Source organism: Narcine bancroftii, chromosome 7, assembly GCF_036971445.1.
Source record: "Narcine bancroftii isolate sNarBan1 chromosome 7, sNarBan1.hap1, whole genome shotgun sequence".
In the NCBI taxonomy this organism is placed as follows: Eukaryota; Metazoa; Chordata; class Chondrichthyes; order Torpediniformes; family Narcinidae; genus Narcine; species Narcine bancroftii.
The window spans coordinates 76,433,167-76,453,601 of NC_091475.1; the positions used below are offsets into that span (position 1 = coordinate 76,433,167).

The window sequence follows — 20,435 nt, forward strand, 5'->3', positions numbered from 1 at the left end:
CTCAACAGAAGGCATTTTAAAAGTTTTACTGTGGGTCTGGACTCCCAGTGACAGCACCCCGACTTCCTCAGGGGGTCGCCACTGGTCTATCCCCGCATCTCGTTGTTTTTTCACAAAATCACGAAGGAAAGCAATATCTTCAGGTTGAAATGCTTCCTGATGCATTTCCAACAATGGAGTCGTCTTCCTGCGAGCTCCTTCCGTTGAAATCGAAAGGCTTTCCAAATCGGGATCCACTTCTTGGGAACATGCACCTTCTTCAAGAGAACGGGTAATTCCAGTGCCATCCTTCACTTGGTGAGTAATAGACATTTTTTTTTCATCCCCCACAGGCAATCTTTGAGGTTTAGACACTGAAGAAATTAAGCCTGAGGCTGTATCAAGTCGTCTAGGCCCCAAATCTTCAACACTTCGAAAATGTAACTTCTTCTGCACTTGAGGTTCAATCTTTTTACCATTAATGGCCATAATAGTTCCTTAATACTTTAAACTAAAATTTTAAAAGTTTAAACTTGAAAACAAAGGGTTAAAAAACAGATACTTAAAAGTCTGACCAGAGAGGTCGAGATTACACATCTAGACTCTACGCCATCTTGCCACACCCCCCACCCATAGCAACATTTAAGAAAAATTTAGATAGATACATGAACCATCAGGATGTATAAGGATGAGGTACTTGTGTAGGCAGATGGGTTTGCTTTATATTGGCATCGCGGTTTGCACAGACATTGTACCTGCACTCCTCTCTCCAATGATGCTCCCTGACAGCTAAATATTTTCAGCAGGTTGCATTTTAATTTTAAATTTAAGCCTTGCATTGTCAAAGAACAAATTCCTATTCTCTCCTTATTTTTCCAAATGTTGAAAAAGACCTTTCTTTAATTTTTTTTAAATCTTAGTCGTGTTTGCACACGTTTTATTCTCTGTTGTATATTTTATAAAAATGCAAATTCCTTTGTGACTATTCTCAGCCTGATCTTTGAATGTAGCTTTAGGGATTTCCCAAAGTCCAAAACTGCATGATTGACAATTGGATCAATTTTTACAAAGGGCTGCAGAGCTGTATCTTCATTTAAATATGGGTTGTTGGTATAGTAAGAGGCAACAGGCTCAGCCATACGTGGGTCTGTGAATGTAAAAGGATTTTGAACAAAGACATTATGTCATGATCAAGCAATGTGCTTTTATTTAATAGAGCTGGTCATGCGTAATATATAATTGAATCATTAAAGCAGACCGTGACCTTTGCTAATCAGGCCACGTTATCTTAATCTGCTTGCTTTTGCCCACCGCTCAATTCCTGTTACTTTTGCTGATGTCAATGGTCAGAATGTTAAACAATGGAAGATGAAGCAATATGAAAGTAACTTGTTCAAGCATCATTGTTGCAACGTATACAAGAATTTTATCTCTATAAATATGACCTATTCTTCAACTCTTCTGGAAAAAGTTTTGTGCTGCTGTTCCCCTATTTCAATCTAATTCAGTTTTTGTTTCAAATATGATTTTTATGGAATCAAAATCTGTAACGGTCTCACTTTCTCCTATTTACTCTTGAATCTCTCACACCTGGAGCAATTTTCAAATCCTTTTATGTATGTTTTTAAATTATTTTTGACATTTGTTTATTAGTTGCATGACTTTTAATAAATGTACCTTCCTCCTTTTTAAAATTATTTTTGCTTTCTTTCACACATTTCCCACATTACAGGATTATCAAACTTTTACTGTCCCTTTTAAAAAAAATCAGCTTATATATTTTTTTTTAAATGTAGATATACAGCTCGGTAACAGGCCACTTAAGCCCATGAGTTCGTGCCCAAGAATCGGAGCCTCCGGGGAAAACCCAAGCAGACATACAAACTCCTTAAAGTCAGCGTGGGATTCAAAATGGCGTTTTCGCTGCATTTTTCCATTCTTGTTTGTTTTTGTTCTGATTCTGAGCACTTTAATCACTTTTATTTTCCATGCATATTATATCCATGGATGAATTGTCATCACCAATCTGTCATGATCAAAAACCTTCTCCATAAATCAGCTGGAAAGTTATAAATTATTGTGTGGGCAATGTATATACAGATCTTCAAACTCGGGATTTTCTTGTCAGACCCTCAAGGGAAACAGAAAACTTGCAAATGCTGGAATCTTGTGCAAACAAAGAGCTGCTGGTGGGTCCCGATGAGAAATATTGACTGACCATTTCTATCCCTGAATGCTGGTAAGTTCCTCCATCAATTTTTTTTTGCTTCCACAAGTAGCAGTTCTGGGAGAATCAGAATGTAGGTCACTTGATCATGAATATTAGGGGCAGGATATTTGTTTGTTAGGTATGCCCACATGATGTGCTGCCTCCTTGGTGCAAGGGTACAGGATATCTCAAATCGGGTCTAGAGTATTCTGAAAGGAGAGGGCGAGCAGCCTGATGTCTTGGTACATATGGGTACCAATGACATAGATAAAAAGAGGGAGGAGGTACTGAAAAAGGATTACACCGAGCTAGGACAGAAGCTAAGAAACAGGACTGCCAGGGTGGTGATCTATGGATCGCCACCTGTGCCATGTGCAACTGAGGACAAAAATGGAAGGTTAAGACAAATGAATGTGTGGCTGAGGGGCTGGTGTAAAAGACAGGGTTTTGGCTTCTTGGATCATTGGGATCTCTTTTGGGGAAGGCATGACCTTTACAAGAAGGATAGGTTACACCTAAACCCAAAAGGGGTCAATATACTGACAGCTAGGTTCGGTACAGCCATCGGATGCGGTTTAAACTAATTTGGCAGGGGGATGGAAACCTGTAAGATAGGGCAAAGGACAGGAAAGATAAAATAGGAAAAGTTAGGTTAGACAGCAAAAGTAAAAAATCAGAAAGAGCAAGGAGGGTGAAAAAAGCAAATCTGAAGGCTTTATATCTTAATGCAAGAAGCATTCGGAACAAGGTAGATGAATTGGCTGTGGAAATTGAGACAAACAAATATGATTTGATTAGGATTACAGAAACATGGCTGCAAGGTGGGCAAGCCTGGGAACTTAACATCCTGGGGTATACAATATTTAGGAGGGATCGGCAAGAAAGAAAAGGGGGTGGGGTAGCATTGATGGTGAGAGAAGAGACCGACACGATTAACAGGAAGGATATTAACTCGGAAGATGCAGAATCTATATGGGTAGAACTGAGGAATAGTAAGGGGCAGAAAACGTTAGTGGGGGTGGTATTTTGGCCTCCAAATAGTAATGTAGAGGTGAGGGAAGGCATAAAAAGAGAAATTAAAGAAGCTTGCAATAAGGGAACAGCTGTCATCATGGGAGACTTTAACTTACATATAGATTGGACTATCCAAATTAGTAAAAATACTGAGGAGGAGGAATTCCTTGAATGTTTACGAGATGGTTATCTAGACCAATATGTCGAGGAACCAACTCGGGAGCAGGCCATTTTAGATTGGGTATTATGCAATGATAAGGGGCTAATCAACAATCTTGTTGTACGAGGCCCTTTGGGTAGGAGCGATCACAATATGATCGAATTCTCACTCGACATGGAGAGTGATGAAATTAAAACCGAGACTAAGGTCCTGAATTTAAATAAAGGGAATTATGATGGTATGAGACGGGAGTTGAGCAAGATTTATTTGGTGGTGTTTATGGGGGGGGGATGACGGTGGATAGACAATGGAAAGCATTCAAAGATCTAATGGAAGAATTGCAGAAATCATTGCCATAAAAATAACCCAAAAAAGGTGACTCAACCGTGGATAACAAGGGAAATTAGAGACAGCATTAGGTCCAAAGAGAGAGCTTATCAATTGGCCAAAAAAAGTATCAAATCCGAAGACTCGGAACAGTTCAAGATGCAGCAAAGGAGGACAAAGGGATTAATCAAGAGGGCAAAAATAAATTACGAAAGTAAGCTTGCAGCAAACATAAAAACCAACTGCAAAAGCTTTTATAGACATGTTAAGAGGAAAAGATTGGTGAAATCCAGAGTAGGTCCCTTGCAGTCAGAATCAGGGGAATATATAATGGGGAATAAGGAAATGGCAGACCAATTAAATTCTTACTTTAGTTCTGTTTCCACAAGAGAGGATACAAATAACCTCCCAAGGATGTTGGGAAACATAGAGACTAATGCAAGGGAGGAGCTGAAAGAAATCAGTATCTCCAAGGACATGGTCTTGGGGAAATTGAAGGGACTGAAGACCGATAAATCCCAAGGGCCTGATAATCCTAGGGTACTTAAAGAAGTGGACATTCAGATAGCAGATGCTTTAAGAATTATTTTCCAGAACTCGATAGACTCAGGATCAGTACCCATGGATTGGAGGGTAGCTAATGTTACCCCACTATCTAAAAATGGGGGTAGAGAAAAAGCGGGGAATTATAGGCCGGTGAGCCTTACATCAATAGTGGGCAAAATGGTGGAATCCATTATTAAGGATGTAATAGTGGAGCATATGTCTAGCAGAGAAGGGATCGGACAGAGTCAGCATGGATTTACAAAAGGTAAATCGTGCTTGACAAATCTATTGGAATTCTTTGAGATGGTGACAAGTAAAATAGATGGGGGAGAGCCAGTGGATGTGGTGTACCTGGATTTCCAAAAGGCCTTCAATAAGGTCCCACATAAATGACTGGCATACAAAATCAAGGCTCATGGGATTGGCAGCAAGGTATTGATGTGGTTTGAGAACTGGCTGGCAGGTAGAAGACAGAGAGTTGGGATAAATGGCTCATTTTCTGAGTGGCAGGCGGTGACCAGTGGGGTGCCACAGGGATCTGTACTGGGACCCCAGCTATTCACAATTTACATTAATGATCTAGATGAGGGGATTGGATGTAATATCCAGTGTGATTTGGATAAATTGGGGGACTGGGCAGATACATGGCAAATGCACTACAATGTGGATAAATGTGAGGTTATCCACTTTGGTAATACAAACCGGAGGGCAGATTACTATTTGAATGGCAGTAGATTGGGAGATGGGGAAGTGCAGAAAGACCTAGGGGTTCTTGTGCACCAGTCACTGAAGGTGAGCATGCAGGTACAGCAGGCAGTTAAAAAGGCAAATGGTATGTTGGCCTTCATATCAAGAGGTTTTGAGTATAGAAATAAGGATACCTTACTGCAGCTGTACAGAGCCTTGGTGAGACCACATCTGGAGTATTGTGTGCAGTTTTGGTCACCTTATTTGAGGAAGGATGTTCTTGCAATGGAGGGAGTGCAAAGGCGATTCACCAGGCTGATATCTGGAATGGCAGGAATAACTTTTGAGGAAAGATTGTGCAATTTGGGATTGTACTCGCTGGAGTTTAGAAGATTGAGAGAGGATCTGATAAAGACATATAAAATTCTGGCAGGACTGGACAGAATGGATGCGGAAGGGATGTTTCCAATGGTGGGGGAGTCCAGAACCCGGGGTCATGGTTCAAGGATAATAGGCAAACCATTTAGAACCGAGATGAGGAGGAATTTCTTTACCCAGAGGGTGGTGAATCTGTGGAATTCATTGCCACAGAGAGCAGTAGAGGCAGGTTCATTGAATATATTTAAGAGGGAATTAGATATATTTCTTCAGTATAAGGGAATTAGGGGTTATGGAGAGAAGGCAGGGACAGGGTACTGAACTTTAAGATCAGCCATGATCTCATCGAATGGCAGAGCAGGCTCGAAGGGCCGAATGACCTACTCCTGCTCCTATCTTCTATGTTTCTAGTTTCTTTGAACTCTGAGGCCTAACATTATGATTATTGAATCATGGGATTTTTGGTTTTGGAGCTGTGCATCAAAGTAGTCAATTGCTGGAACTGGATACATCATAAATCTTCCTGGAATTCCTGGTGCATTTACAAGAAAAAATTTGCAAAATTTTTTTTGTAGGACCTTCAAAGTTCAGCAGGTTCGATGCCATCCAAGTTAGAACAATCAACATGATAAATAAACCAAGCAGTTTTAAACATCTAGTCTCTGAAGACACTGCAATAATTCACCAACATTTCTTTGACAGAACCATCCTAAGATATTGAATGGGAAATTCTATCATGTGGTCAGGGTTTTCATGACAGAAGCTTTCATAATGAGATATAATAGCAAAATTTCCTGTGGACACATATGTCAGTCCAATGGATGGAGCAAATTATATAAATCCCTGCATAATGCACATTTGGAAACTTCTTAATGAATTGTACCAGTTAACCTCTGATGATCAAATGTTGTAGTTCATTCATGTGAAGTGAAATTTTAACAGCGCCATCATGCACAGTACTTGGGTTATTTAAAAGGTTATCAGCCACTTCTTGCTATCTGATGTAGTAAGTGGCAGGCGATGACCAGTGGGGTGGCACAGGGATCTGTACAGATCAGCCAGGATCATGTTGCAAGGCAGAGGAGACTCGATGGGCCAGATGTTCGATGCCTGGTTCTCTTTCTGATGTTGTCGCTTCCAAACAAACAAAGAAATTACAGGCATTAGTGGTAGAGAAATTACTGGACAGATTTATTGTCAAAGTACATACATGACATCACATAAAACCCTGGGATTCCTTTTTCCTATGGGTGCAGTAGAATTATCACTAAATGGTAGTGCAAATAGCGCACCGTCTTTTGTAGTAAGTGACATTCATCTCTGAGGCATGGCTATTCTCAGAGCAGATTTGAACTCCTTCAACATGATGGCATCTTGAGTTAAACACAAGGTTTTAGAAAATGATTCAGCTTTATTTTAAAAATTGACCCTCACTTCAGGCGAATAGCACCTAAATATTTGGTAAAAAGAGTCTGTTTCATACAGGAAAATATAGTAAAGTGTTTCACTTAAGTATAATCTGGAAAATCTTGATGTGAGACCAACATTTCAAGAGTAGTAATGAAAAGTTTGGGTGATTGCGATTATTTTTTTTTAAATGTCTAAATGAAAGTATTTGAAATGGAAAGATTTTTTTGGGGGGTGGGTGTTTCCAGAGCTCATGATCCAAGTAGTATTGTATAGTTTCTGAAATGCTGATCTGGGAAGGTATTTGAAGTGCCAGCCAACATTCTGACTCTGAGAATGAGGGGAGAATAAAGTGAGATTGGGGATCAGTGTAACTGGGTGATTGATAGTGGCAAAAGTTGACGTGTATCATGTATATTACTTTTTTGTATTATTACATCACAATCAAAGGAACCTTGAAAATAGTTGGCATCGACTTAATAGGCTAAAAAGCTGTTTTCTTTCTCTCTCTCCTTCCTCTCTCCATGGTTTGGACAGTTATTGATTGGAATGAACCAAATCATTGTAACTTTTCTATCATTCTAAGTAAATTTGGGTGGTCAGCAGTTTTAAAATAGAGAGGGAAGAGAGCAAGTAAAGAATATCCCAGAGGGAAGAATAAAGAGAAATATTAGAAAAAGATTGACTGTCAATTGCAATTATTGACAAAATAATGGCTGATTATTGATATTTATCACATTAATAAAGGTGTCAGTAACAAGAAGGTCCATTGGCTACTAATTATATATGTCTGTTAAATTTAGTTAGAATATCCAGCAAATTAGTTGTGATTGATGTAGGCCAGATGCTTCTACAAAGGGCAACAGGGACAAACTAGAAATTATAGGCTAGTGAAGATCATTAGGGACTGAACTAGCGGGAATAGCCTCAAGATTCGCTGGAGAAGATTTAGAACAGAGATGAGGAGTAATTGCTTCTGCCAGAGAATAGTGAATCTTGGAATTCTCTGGCCTAGGAAGTGGTAGAAGCTGCCTCATTAAATATATTTAAGACACAGTTATATAGATTTCTGCATGGGAGGGAAATAATTGCTAAAAGGAAAAGGAGAGGGTGCGTGGCAAGATGGCGTAGAGTCTAGATGTGTAATCTCGACCTCTCTGGCCAGACTTTTAAGAACCTGTTTTTAACTCTTTGTTTTCAGGTTTAAATTTTTTAAAACTTAGTTTAAAATATCAAGGAATTGTTATGGCTATTAATGGTAAAAAAGATTAAACCTCAAGTACAGAAGAAACTACATTTTCAGTGTTGAAGAATTAGGGCCTAAATAGTCAGCTACAACTTCAGGTTTGGTTTCTTTCAAGCCTAAATCACAGAGATTGCCTGTGGGAGCTGAAAAAATGACTACTACTCACCAGGAGAAGGACATCGCTGGAATTACCCGTTCTCAGGAGGAAGGTGTGTGTGCCCCCGATGTGGATCCTGATTCTGGCAGCCTGCCGACTTTAACGGAGGGGGCACGCAAGAAGACGACTCCATTGCTTGAAATGTCTCAGGAAGTACTCCAATCTGAATATCTTGATCTCTTCCGTGACTTTTTGTAACAACAACGGGTTGCGGGGGAGACCAGTATCGACCCCCTGAGGAAGTCGGGGTGCCGTCGCTGGGAGTCCAGACCCGTAGTAAAACTGTTAAACTGCCTGTTGTTGAGATGCAGCAGGAGCTGCAGTTACCTGGTTCTGACACTATGCAAGAAAAAGCAGGGCTGAGCTTTTCTGAATTAAAGTGTAAACAGCTAAGCCTTATTCAGCCTATGCTGAATGAAATGTCTCAGAGGCTCAGTTTGGAACTGGATACAGTTAAATACGTGTGGAAGCATCTTGTGAGGATTTTAAACAATTTCAGGCTGCTTTTTTGAAATGTCAACAAGTGGCTTCTAATACAGAAAAAGTGTTGGAGGTGGAAGAATCCGTTAAAGAATTGCGAGAACGTGAGAGGGAGTTAGAGAGGAAAGTAGATTATTTGGAGAATCAAAGTAGAAGGAATAATGTGAAGATTGTTGGTTTGCCAGAAGGTATGGAAGAACAAGATCCTCTTCGTTTTTTTACCGAATGGATTCCACAAATACTGGGGCAGGAATTTTTCTCTGGAGGTCTGGTATTGGAAAGAGCTCATAGAGCCTTAAGAAGAAGACCTCTGCCTGGTCAACCACCAAGACCCGTGATAATCCGATGCTTGAATTATTTGGACAGAGAAACGATACTTCGTCTAGCAGTGCAAAACGCGAGACAACGACAAGCTTTGTTAATGATTCAGAATAGTAGAGTTTTTTTCTATCCTGATTTGAGTCAAGAGGTTATTCAGCGTCGGCGTCGATTTAATCCAGTTAAAGAAGTTTTGTGGCGTAAAGGTTATAAGTCTACTTTTCGCTATCCAGCAGTGTTGAAGGTGTTTTGTGGAGACTTTCAATCTCGGTTTTTTTGAGAATGAGTGTGAAGCAATGAGTTTTGCTGACTCGTTGCCAGATGTAAGAGGACAAAGACGTAGCCCACCATTGTCTCCTAAAGAAAAATCTGGTTGTTCTGGAAATGGAAGAAATGGCAGAAATGGGAGAAATGGGAATGGAAAGAGTCCATTTCCTTGAAATGGAGTCGCCGAGTCTGGAATTTCTTGGATGAATAGAAGAACTTTTTTATTTTTATTTTAATGTCATTATATCTTGTTGTTATTCTTTGTTTGGCTGGGGAGGGAGAAATTTGCTCTAAGTTCTGCTAGTCATCAGCCACTGGTGGGTGATCCACACCCAACTTTTGTTTAGGGATTACTACCTTTTGGTAGTTTTTTTTTTGGGGGGGGGTTTCTTTTTATCTTTTTTTAAATTATTTTCATTTTATTTAGACTTTAATTTGTGGTTTCTTTTTCTCCTATTGGAGGGCCTATTTACGTTGATCTGAGTCTTTATATATTGATATTATTAGTTTTTAGTAATATTAGTGGATATGTCAAAGTTGAAGTTTGCTACTTTTAATGTTCGGGGTTTAAACAGTCCGATTAAGCATAAGCGTATTTTTATCAAGTTCGATCTTTGGTAAAACGTGTTCGGTAGAGATATGATTTTACTTGAAATGATTAAATTTGAGACTTTTGGCATAATGAGATGAAATATTGTTTAATAATGGAAAACATTACATATGTTTTGCGGATAACTATAGTTTTTTTTATTAATAGGTGGTTGTTATATTCAGAATATTTACATTTTGATTTATATTGATTAGATTTTAATATGTATGCTTTACTTTTCTTTATTTTTTTATTTTTTCTTTATGGCTCTCCTTAGGAGAGTTGGCTGAAAGGAGGGGGGGTTTCTTTTCTTTTTTTAAAAAATATATATAAAATATTACATTCATGCTTTGTTTATTGTTATATATGTTACTTATTATCTGTATTTTGAACGAATAAACAAAGTTTAAAAAAAAATAAAAGGAAAAGGAGCTGCGTCCACAGACAGATCAGCCAGGATCATGTTGCAAGGCAGAGGAGACTCGACGGGCCAGATGTTCGATGCCTGGTCTTCTTTCTGATGTTGTCGCTTCCAAACAAACAAAGAAATTACAGGCATTAGTGGTAGGGAAATTACTGGACAGATTTCAGATTTATTGTCAAAGTACATACATGACATCACATAAAACCCTGGGATTCCTTTTTCCTGTGGGTGCAGCAGAATTATCACTAAATGGTAGTGCAAATAGTGCAGTGTAAAAGATGTAAACTAACTGTAAACAGTTAATGAATGTAGACAAATGGATTGTGCCATACAGAAACAAAAACAATAATGTGCACAAGTAAGGGTCCTTAAATGAGGCTCTGAGTTTGTCATTAAAAAGTCTGATGGTGGAGGGGTAGCAGCTGTTCCTGAAGCTGGTGGTGTGAGTCTTGTGTCACCTAATATCTCTTTCCTGATGGTAGCAGTGAGAACAGAGCATTTGCTGGGTGGTGATGTCTTTGATTTTTGCTGCTGCTCTCCAATGGCAGCATTCCCTGTAGATGTACTCAAATAGTGGGGAGGGTTGTACCTGTGATGTCCCGGGCTGTGTCCACTACTTTTGGGGTATTGGTGTCCCCATACCAGACTGTGATGCACCCACACCTCTGAAGAAATTTGCCTGGGTTTCTGGTGTCATACCAAAACTCCGCAAACTCCTGAGGAATAGAGGTGCTGACGTGCTTCCTTTACATGCTATTGGTGTGTTGGGTCCAGAAAAGATACTCCGAGATGGTGATTCCCAAGAACTTTAATTTTCTCACCATCTGATTCTCTAATGATCACTGAATTGTACACCTCTGGCATTCCTTTCCTGAAGTCAACAATCAGCTCCTTTTTGGTGACATCGAGTTGTTGGTGCACCATTCAGCCAAGTTTTCAATCTCCATCCTCCAATGGTGACATCCCCTTCCTTTATACAACCCACCACCATAGTATTGTTGGCAAATTTGTAGATGGTGTTATTGTCGTACCGAGCCACACAGTTGTAGGTTTGAAGTGCATAGAGCAGGGGGATAAGAACACAGCCCTCTGGTGCTCCAGTCCTGATGAATATTGTGAAGGAATATTCTTTTCGATAGGATTTATTCAATTTGAAAATATTTGCACATCTCAGGAATGGTCAACTGTGAATGTTGTCTCCAAGGACTGAAGTAAAGCATTTGACAGGTGTCTTATGGTAAGGCTGATCCAGAAGATTAAAGCACACAAGATCTATGAATCTAGTAGATTGGCTTTGAAAGAGGATTATTCAATGAATGCAGAGGTGAGTGGTGTTTCTCTGACTGGGGTGCTGTGACCAGTGGCATTCTGCAAGGATCAGAGCTGGGGCCTCTATTGCTTGTGATGCAAGTCTATAGTTCCTTGAATTGCCAACATAAAGAGGATAGCCTGATGAAGAAAGGTATGCTTGTCAATATTGATGTGAATACAAAGTATAAAAGTTGCAAATCTTGTTGCAGCTGTAAAAATCTTGGGTCATGTCACACTGGATTATTGTGCACAGTTCTGGTCACTTTACAAGAAGGAAGTCAAGATTTTGGAATAGGTACAAAGGAAGCTCACCAGGATCTTGCTGTATTTAGAGAATATTAAATATTAATCTTCGATGGAAATCTAATGACCTGATAAGTAAATTTGTAGATGACACCAAATCTGGTGGCGAAGTGAACATTGAAAAAGAGCATACAATGTCCTCCGTAATTTTTTGAGACAAAAATGGTCTTTTTCCCCTGTGCTCCAGAGTTCTCAATTTGTAATCAAACAATTCACATGTAATTAAAGGTTATTTGTATACATTTTGGTTTGTCCTTGTCGATATTACATAGTCCCTCCATTTCAGGGCACCATAATATTTGGAGATTTGGGTTCACAGGTATTTACTCAGGTACGTTTAATTGCTTAATTGGTGCAGGTATAAGAAAGCTACGCTTGCTTTGAAGCTGTTGATCACTTTTGGAGTCTGCAGCAGTTATTTTCAACTTAAGGACCAGAGTTGTGCCAATGAAATCCATAGAAACCATTATGAGGCTGAAAAACATGAATAAAACAGTAAGAGACATCACCCAAACCTTAGGATTACCAAAATCAACTGTTTGGAACATCATTAAGAAGCATTCCTCAGTAATTCCAAGGAAGACCTCCACTGCTACTGACAGAAACTTTCTCATCATAATGAAGGAAAATCCCCAAATGCCTGTCCGACAGATCAGAAACACTCTTCAGGAGGCAGTTGTGGATATGTCAAGATTTCATGAACAGTAATACAGAGACCGCATTGCAAGATGCAAACCACAGCAAAGGTGGTATCCTTTGGATCTTGGACAGTTCTTTTACGCCTCCACACTTTGCTCTGGCCATCTCTCTGATACTGGTCAATCTTGGTCTCATCTGTCCACAAGAACCTTTTCCGGAATTCTGCAGGCTCTTTTAAATACTTCTTGCCAAACTGTAATCTGGCTGTCCCTCCTGTGGCTAACTCGTACTTTTCATTTTCATAATGGCTTCTTTGACTTTCATTGGCACATCTCTGGTCCTCATGTTGAAAAATGGTAACTGTTGACTCCGAAGGTGATCAAAATGCTTGCCTTCATTAGCTGGGCTAACTGAGGGCAAAGGTTGGGACCTCACGATTCAATTTGTCACTGCATTGGTGAAATCACACTTGGGAGTATTGTGTGCATTTCTGGTCAGCCAGCTATCCGAGGGATATCAATAAATTGAAATGGATGAGGAGGAGATTCACCAAGCTGTTTCTGGGTCTGCAGGGCTGGAGTTATTGGGAGAGATTGGAAAGGCTGGGTCTTTATTCTCCAAAGGGTAGAGAGGTGATCATATAGGGAATAAGAAAATTATGAGTAAATAGTTCTAGAACTAGAGGGGGTAAATTAAAAAGGAACTGAGGGACAACTTTTTTATTCAGTGCGTAGTCTTCTAGAGGAAGCTATAGATGTGGGAACAATTGCAAAATTTGAGAGATTTGAACAGATATGGACAGAATGGCTTAGAAGGATACAGACCAAACGAAAACAGATGGGAGTAGCCCAGAATGTCAACTTGTGAGGCATGGTTGAATTGAGCCTAAGGGCCTTTTTTGACATATGAATCTGTGCCTCTATATCTTGACTGATGAGTAACTTGTCTGATAATGTCCCTTCAGCAATCTTGGATAAATTTTGACCCACAGTTCAGCTATCTGTACATATTATGACCCAAAGATCTCATACAATGCCCCATTTACCTGCATTTGATCTTTTCTTCTTTTTCTTTGGCTTGGCTTCGCGGACGAAGATTTATGGAGGGGTAATGTCCACGTCAGCTCCAGGCTCGTTTGTGGCTGACAAGTCCGATGCGGGACAGGCAGACACGGTTGCAGCGGTTGCAAGGGAAAATTGGTTGGTTGGGGTTGGGTGTTGGGTTTTTCCTCCTTTGTCTTTTGTCAGTGAGGTGGGCTCTGCGGTCTTCTTCAAAGGAGGTTGCTGCCCGCCGAACTGTGAGGCACCAAGATGCACAGTTTGAGGCGATATCAGCCCACTGGCGGTGGTCAATGTGGCAGGCACCAAGAGATTTCTTTAGGCAGTCCTTGTATATCTTCTTTGGTGCACCTCTGTCTCGGTGGTCAGTGGAGAGCTCGCCATATAACATGATCTTGGGAAGGCGATGGTCCTCCATTCTGGAGACGTGACCTACCCAGCGCAGTTGGATCTTCAGTAGCGTGGATTCGATGCTGTCAGCCTCTGCCATCTCGAGTACTTCGATGTTGGTGATGAAGTCGCTCCAATGAATGTTGAGGATGGAGTGGCGACAACGCTGGTGGAAGCATTCTAGGAGCCGTAGGTGATGCCGGTAGAGGACCCACGATTCGGAGCCGAACAGGAGTGTGGGTATGACAACGGCTCTGTAAACGCTAATCTTTGTGAGGTTTTTCAGTTGGTTGTTTTTCCAGACTCTTTTGTGTAGTCTTTCAAAGGCGCTATTTGCCTTGGCGAGTCTGTTGTCTATCTCGTTGCCGAAAATGTTCTCCCAGAATCACAGTGTGGCTTTCGCGCAAACAGAGGAACTACTGACATGGTCTTTGCCTTCAGAGAGCTCCAAGAAAAGTGCAGAGAACAAAACAAAGGACTCTACATCACCTTTGTTGACCTCACCAAAGCCTTTGACACAGTGAGCAGGAAAGGGCTTTGGCAAATACTAGAGTGCCTCGGATGCCCCCCAAAGTTTCTCAACATGGTTAACCAACTGCACGAAAACCAACAAGGTTGGGTCAGATACAGCAATGAACTCTCTGAACCCTTCTCCATTAACAATGGCGTGAAGCAAGGCTGCGTTCTCGCACTAACCCTCTTTTCAATCTTCTTCAGCATGATGCTGAATCAAGCCATGAAAGACCTCAACAATGAAGACGCTGTTTACGTCCGGTACCGCACGGATGGCAGTCTAATCAATCTGAGGCGCCTGCAAGCTCACACCAAGACACAAGAGCAACTTGTCTGTGAACTACTCTTTGCAGACGATCCCGCTTTAGTTGCCCATTCAGAGCCAGCTCTTCAGCACATGACGTCCTGTTTTGCGGAAACTGCCAAATTGTTTGGCCTGGAAGTCAGCCCGAAGAAAACTGAGGTCCTCCATCAGCCAGCTCCCCACCATGACTACCAGCCCCCCCCACATCTCATCGGGCACACTGAACTCAAAACGGTCAACCAGTTTACCTATCTCGGCTGCACCATTTCATCGGATGCATTTGATCTACAGACTTCTAAACCTTCCTGTCGAAATACATTTTGAGCATTGTAATTGTAACTGTTTCCTTAAACTTCCTCTGGCAGATTATGCCCACCTCTCTCCATGTGGAAAAGCTGCCCCTCTTTAAAGGCTTCCCCTCAGGTCTTAAAGCTATACCCTTGACTTCCCTACCCTGGGAAAAAGACTTGTCACCAAACATCTTATCTGTGGTCTTCGTGATTTTATAAATCTTTTTAAGTTCATCCCTCCACTTTCTACACTCCTGGGAAAACAACCCATCTCACTGCTGCCTTGTACACATGTAACAAGATGACTCAACTTGTATGTACAGTGTTCCACCCGATGAAGGCAAGCTACTCACACCATCTTGTCCATGTGTCACCTCTTTCATGGAAATTTGTACTGTCTCCCTAAACCTGTAACACTTCTCAAGGCTTTGTCATTCAGAGTATATCCTGCCCTGATTTATCTTCCCAGTGTTCATCACTTCACGCTTGCCACGCCTTGGCCCACCTTCCCAACTCATTTAGATTCTGTTGTAAACTGAGATATTCATCTCCCTGCCATAGTGGTTTAAATCCTCCTCAGCAGCACTAGCAAACAATTCCTCCAGGATATTGCCTTGCTGGGCAGACTATCCAGTTCCCCCAGAAGTGGTTCCAGTGACTCAGGAACCTGAATCCTTCCCCATTGTCCAATTCTAACTCTCCTACAATTTCTACTCTTGAGTAGGACATAGCTGTAGCATTCCCGAGTTACGTTTGAGTTCAATTCCATCTGCCTTTGCACATTTTCCCGGTTGATCTAGCTCCCAGGATCTCGAAGTGGGGGGGCAGGCTCGACAAGCCTGCTCCTACTCCAGATTTTCTTTTGTCCTTGTGTTCAGCAATCCATGCTTCAACAAGTGATGTTGGATTGCTGAGGTACTACAGAGCAGTGGCAACATTTCTAAACAGCCCTAAATCTCCCTCCATATAACAGTTTTTGATTCCCATTATTGGTCCATCAATTTTTTTTTTTGCCTGGGCCTTAGCAGCCAGTTTGTGTGTGTGCAGACAACATGACAATGTTATAAGCAGCTAAGTCTTTCCAGCAATGCATCCCTTAATTATCCAATGTCACTCTTGGCAGTACCTGCATTCTTGGGGAGCAGTCTTCCATCTTCATGACAATTGAGAAAACAGAATGTTGAAAGGGCTTGTGAATTGTACACAGGGTGATTCATTTGCTTTATCAAAACTCTTCGATCTGAGACGATCTGCAAAAAAAGAAATGCAAGGCAGAAACAGTTGTGAAATACACATTTTATTCCACTATTATTATCTGATCATATGCTCTTGCCTACTAGCAGAGCAGTAATTAATTATCACCTTTCAGTTTGTTTTCTCATATGAATTGCTAAATTGTATGGCTTCAAATGCTCTACCCTCATGGAGATACTTTCCTCCTCAAAGAATTCCATTGTTCGGATCCAGCTGCAGAGGTTGTTGAATCCTGTGTTTCGAAGCTGAAGGTTGAACACGTTACTACGCACCTTAGTTTTAAATGACCGCATCCATAATATACAGTGGAATATTTCAATCTGATCACTTGCTTTCATTAAAAATCATGATAGTACAATGTTGTTGTTATTGGATGGGATGAGAAAGAAATCCCATCCAATAATCCCCGTCTTAGTCCTGGTCAAACCTGTCACTCAGTAAATCAAAGTCATCTCAGCAATTGACAAACTGAGGGTCTTTCATGAATGTAAATTTATGTGGATCATTAACCTTGATGCACTGTTACTTCTTATTTTGCGGGCATTTAAATACAAGTCCTTTAGCGCTGTATTCATCTCCATTTCAATTTTGTTTCCAAAGTACACCAAATTAAATACTTAATCTTGTACTTTTGTCCTATTGACAGCCTATCCTTCCACACAAGGAAATCAGAAGAACACGGCCCAGTCCTCAGAGGGCTCAGTAGTGGAGAAGATCAAGAACCTCAAATTCCTGGGTGTCAACATCTCCAAGGATCTGTCCTTGAGCCTCCATGTCAATGTAATCACGAAGAAGGCTCGCCAACAGCTATACTTTTTGAGGTGTTTGAGGAGATTCTGTATGTCACTGAGGACTATTGAAAACTTCTACAGGTGTTACAATGGAGAGGATTCTGGCTGGTTGTATCACTGCCTGGCACAGAGGTGCCAATGCTCAGGACAAGAAAAAACTCCTTCGGGTTGTTTACTCAGCCTGCGACATCACAGGCACCAGATTTCACTCCACTGAGGACATCTACAAGTGGTGGTGTCTTATGAAAGCAGCTCTAACTTCAGAGACCGCACCACCCAGGTCACGCTCTCTTCACTCTGCTACCATCGAGAAAAAGGGTATGAGCCTAAAGCTGAGTCCTCAGCAGCACAAGGACAGCTTCGTTCCCTCTGCCAGATTCTTGAACGATCAATGAACTGAAGACTATCTTAATTTGACTCTTTGTGTAATATTTTTATAAGGTAGTTTATATAAATGTTTGCACTGTGATGTGGCTGCAAAACAATGAATTTTGTGATTTGTCCACGTCAATAAATACTGATCATCTCACGATACATTGTATCTAATTGTGCATCTTCTGCCCTATTCTTTTTCCCATACCCCTATCAAACTAGTTTAAATACTTCCCAAAGGCTCTAGTAAACCTGTTTGTTGGGATATTAGTACCCCTCCTGTTAATCTTGTACAGATTATACATTTCCCAGAAAAGATCCCTATTATCCATGAATCTAAACCCCTACCTCTTCACCAATTCTTCTGCCACAATTTCCCATTCCTGCCCTCACTGGCACGTGACAACAATCCAGAGATTACCACCCTGCTTTTTTTTTAAACTTCCTTCCTAACTCAGTATAATTCCCTCTTCAGGAAATCATCCCTTTTCCTATCTATGTCATTGGTACCAATATGGACCATGACTTCTGGCTGCATACCTTCCCGCTTGAGAATGCTATGCACATGATCTGAGATGCTCTTGACTCTTGCACCCGGCAGATTTTCATACCCTCCAGGAGACTTGATCTTGTTTACAGAACCTCCTATCTATTCTCCAAACTATCAAATCTCTGATCTCAATAGCTCTCCTCTCCTTTCCTTTCTGAACTGAAGGACCAGACTTTGTACCAAAGACCTAACCACTATGATTTTTTTCCTGGTAAATCATTCCCCTCCCCCAATAGTATCAAAAACAATGTACTTATTTTTGAATCGATCAGCCACGGGGTTGTCCTGCATTGACTGCTTATTCCCTTTACTAACAGTCACCCAGATTACCAGTCTCTTGTCCTTTGGGTGTGTCTATCTTATACACTCCCTCTGCTTCCCAAATGATCCGGCTTCATACAACTTCAGTTCCCTAATGTGGACTATAAGGAGTTGCAACTGGATGCACCTGTTTCAGGTGTAGTGCTCAAGAAGGAAATCCAAAGGCAAAGGCATGAGTTTGCTTTGGCATATAATGTGAAGGTAAACCTGAAGGGTTTCTACAAGCATGTTAAGAGTAAAAGGATAGTAAGGGACAAAACTGGTCCCCTAGAAGATCAGAGTGGTCGTCTATGTGTGGAGCCTCACGAGATGGGGAGATCTTAAACAGTTTTTTTTACATCAGTATTTACTCAGAAAATTAGCATAGAATATAAGAAAGGCAAGGAAACAAACAAAAGTCATGGAACATATGAAGATTAAGGAGAGAGAAATACTTGCTGCTTTACAGCAAATAAAGGTAGATAAATCCCTAGGGCCTGACATGATAATACCCTTGGACCCAGAGGGAGATTTGCTTAGAAATTGCAGGGGCCCTGGCAGAAATAATGTAAAAATGTCCTTAGCCATGTGTTTGGTGCCAGAGAATTGGAGGATAGCTTATGTTGTTCTGTTGTTTAAAAAAAGCTCCAGAAGTAAACCAGAAATTATAGGCCGGTGAGCCTGATACCAGGAGTGGGTAAATTAGTGGAAGGGTTCTGAAAGATCAGATATATATATATATATCTATATTAAGGATAGTCAGCATGGCTTTATGTGTGGTTGGTCATTTCAACAAATCTTGAGTTTTTTGAGGTTATGAAGAAAGTAGATAAAAGAAAGGCTGTGTATGTTTATCTACAAGGACTTTAGTAAAGCCTTTCACATGGTACCACATGGGAGGTTAGTTCAGAAGGTTCAGACACTAAGTATCCATGGAGAGGTTGTAAGCTGGATTTGAAATTGGCTGAATGGGAGAAAACCCAGAGTGGTAGTGGATGATTGCTTCTCAGACTGGAGGCCTGTGATTAGAGATGTACCTCAGGGATCAATGCTGAGACTATTTTGTTTATATCAATGATCTGGATGATTATGTGGGAAATTGGATCATCATGTTTGCTGATGACACTAAGATTGGAGGCACTGTGGTCAGCAAAGAAGGGTTTCAAAGGGATCTGGACCAACAGGAAAAATTGGCTATAAAATGGCAGATGGAATTTAATGTAGACAAGTGTGAGGTGTTGCATTTTGGAAGGACTAACCAAGGTAGGATATACATAGTAAATGGTAGGGCACTGAGGAGTGCAGAGGAACAAAGGGATCTGGGAATATAGATACATAATTCCCTAAAAGGGGCGTCACATGTAGATAGGTTGTAAAGAAAGCTTTTGGCATCTTGGCTTTCATAAATCAAAGTATTGAGTACAGGAGTTTGGATGTTAGATTGTATAAGACATTGGTGAGGCCAAATTTGGAGTATTGAGTACAGTTCTGGTTGCCAAACTACAGGAAGCATATCAGTAGGATCAAAAGAGTACAGAAAAGATTTACTAAGATGTTGCCAGGTCTTCAGTTGAGTTGAGAAACAGGGAAAGATTAAACAGGTTGTGACTTTATTCCTTAAAGTGTAGAAGAATGAGGGGAGATTTGATAGACATTTACAAAATTATGAGGGGAATAAACAGAGTAAATGTGAGTAAGCTCTTTCCACTTAGATTGGGAGAGATAAATACATGAGGACATGGCTTTAGGGTGAAAGGTTCAGTGGGAACAACTTCACTCAGAGCATGGTGGGAGTTTGGAACGAGCTACCATCTGATGTGGTAAATGTGGGATCACTCACAAGTTTTAAAAATAATTTGGTTAGATACATGGATAGGAGGGGTCTGGAGGGTCATTGAATGAGTGCAGGTCAGTGGGACTAGTAGAATGATGTTTGGCACAGACTATAAGGGCTGAATGGCCTGTTTTCTGTGCTGTCATTTTCTATGGTTTCTTGTGCGGCAAATGGAGCAAACACTGCCCTCTTTGCCATCTCCACTACCTACTCTGAGTTATTACAAAAAGATCTTACCTGGCATTACCTGTAGCACATCCTCAGCCTCTGGTAGTCAAAGCTTCTTGAGCCAAAGCCTGTAATCTCCACTCCTACACTGAGTCACTCACACACTGGCT

General features: G+C 40.8%; 1 long non-coding RNA gene across 1 annotated transcript in view; it reads right to left on the reverse strand.

The window, feature by feature from the left end:
* Positions 1-9,955: 9,955 nt before the first annotated feature.
* The window catches only part of LOC138739024 (uncharacterized), a 46,619-nt gene continuing 36,139 nt past the window's right edge, over positions 9,956-20,435 (reverse strand). Inside the window, exons 2-3 of the long non-coding RNA XR_011341962.1 lie at positions 16,123-16,246; positions 9,956-10,293 (exon numbers count right to left, since the gene is read on the reverse strand). This is a non-coding gene — a long non-coding RNA (uncharacterized lncRNA). The remainder of the gene's footprint in view (positions 10,294-16,122; positions 16,247-20,435) is intronic.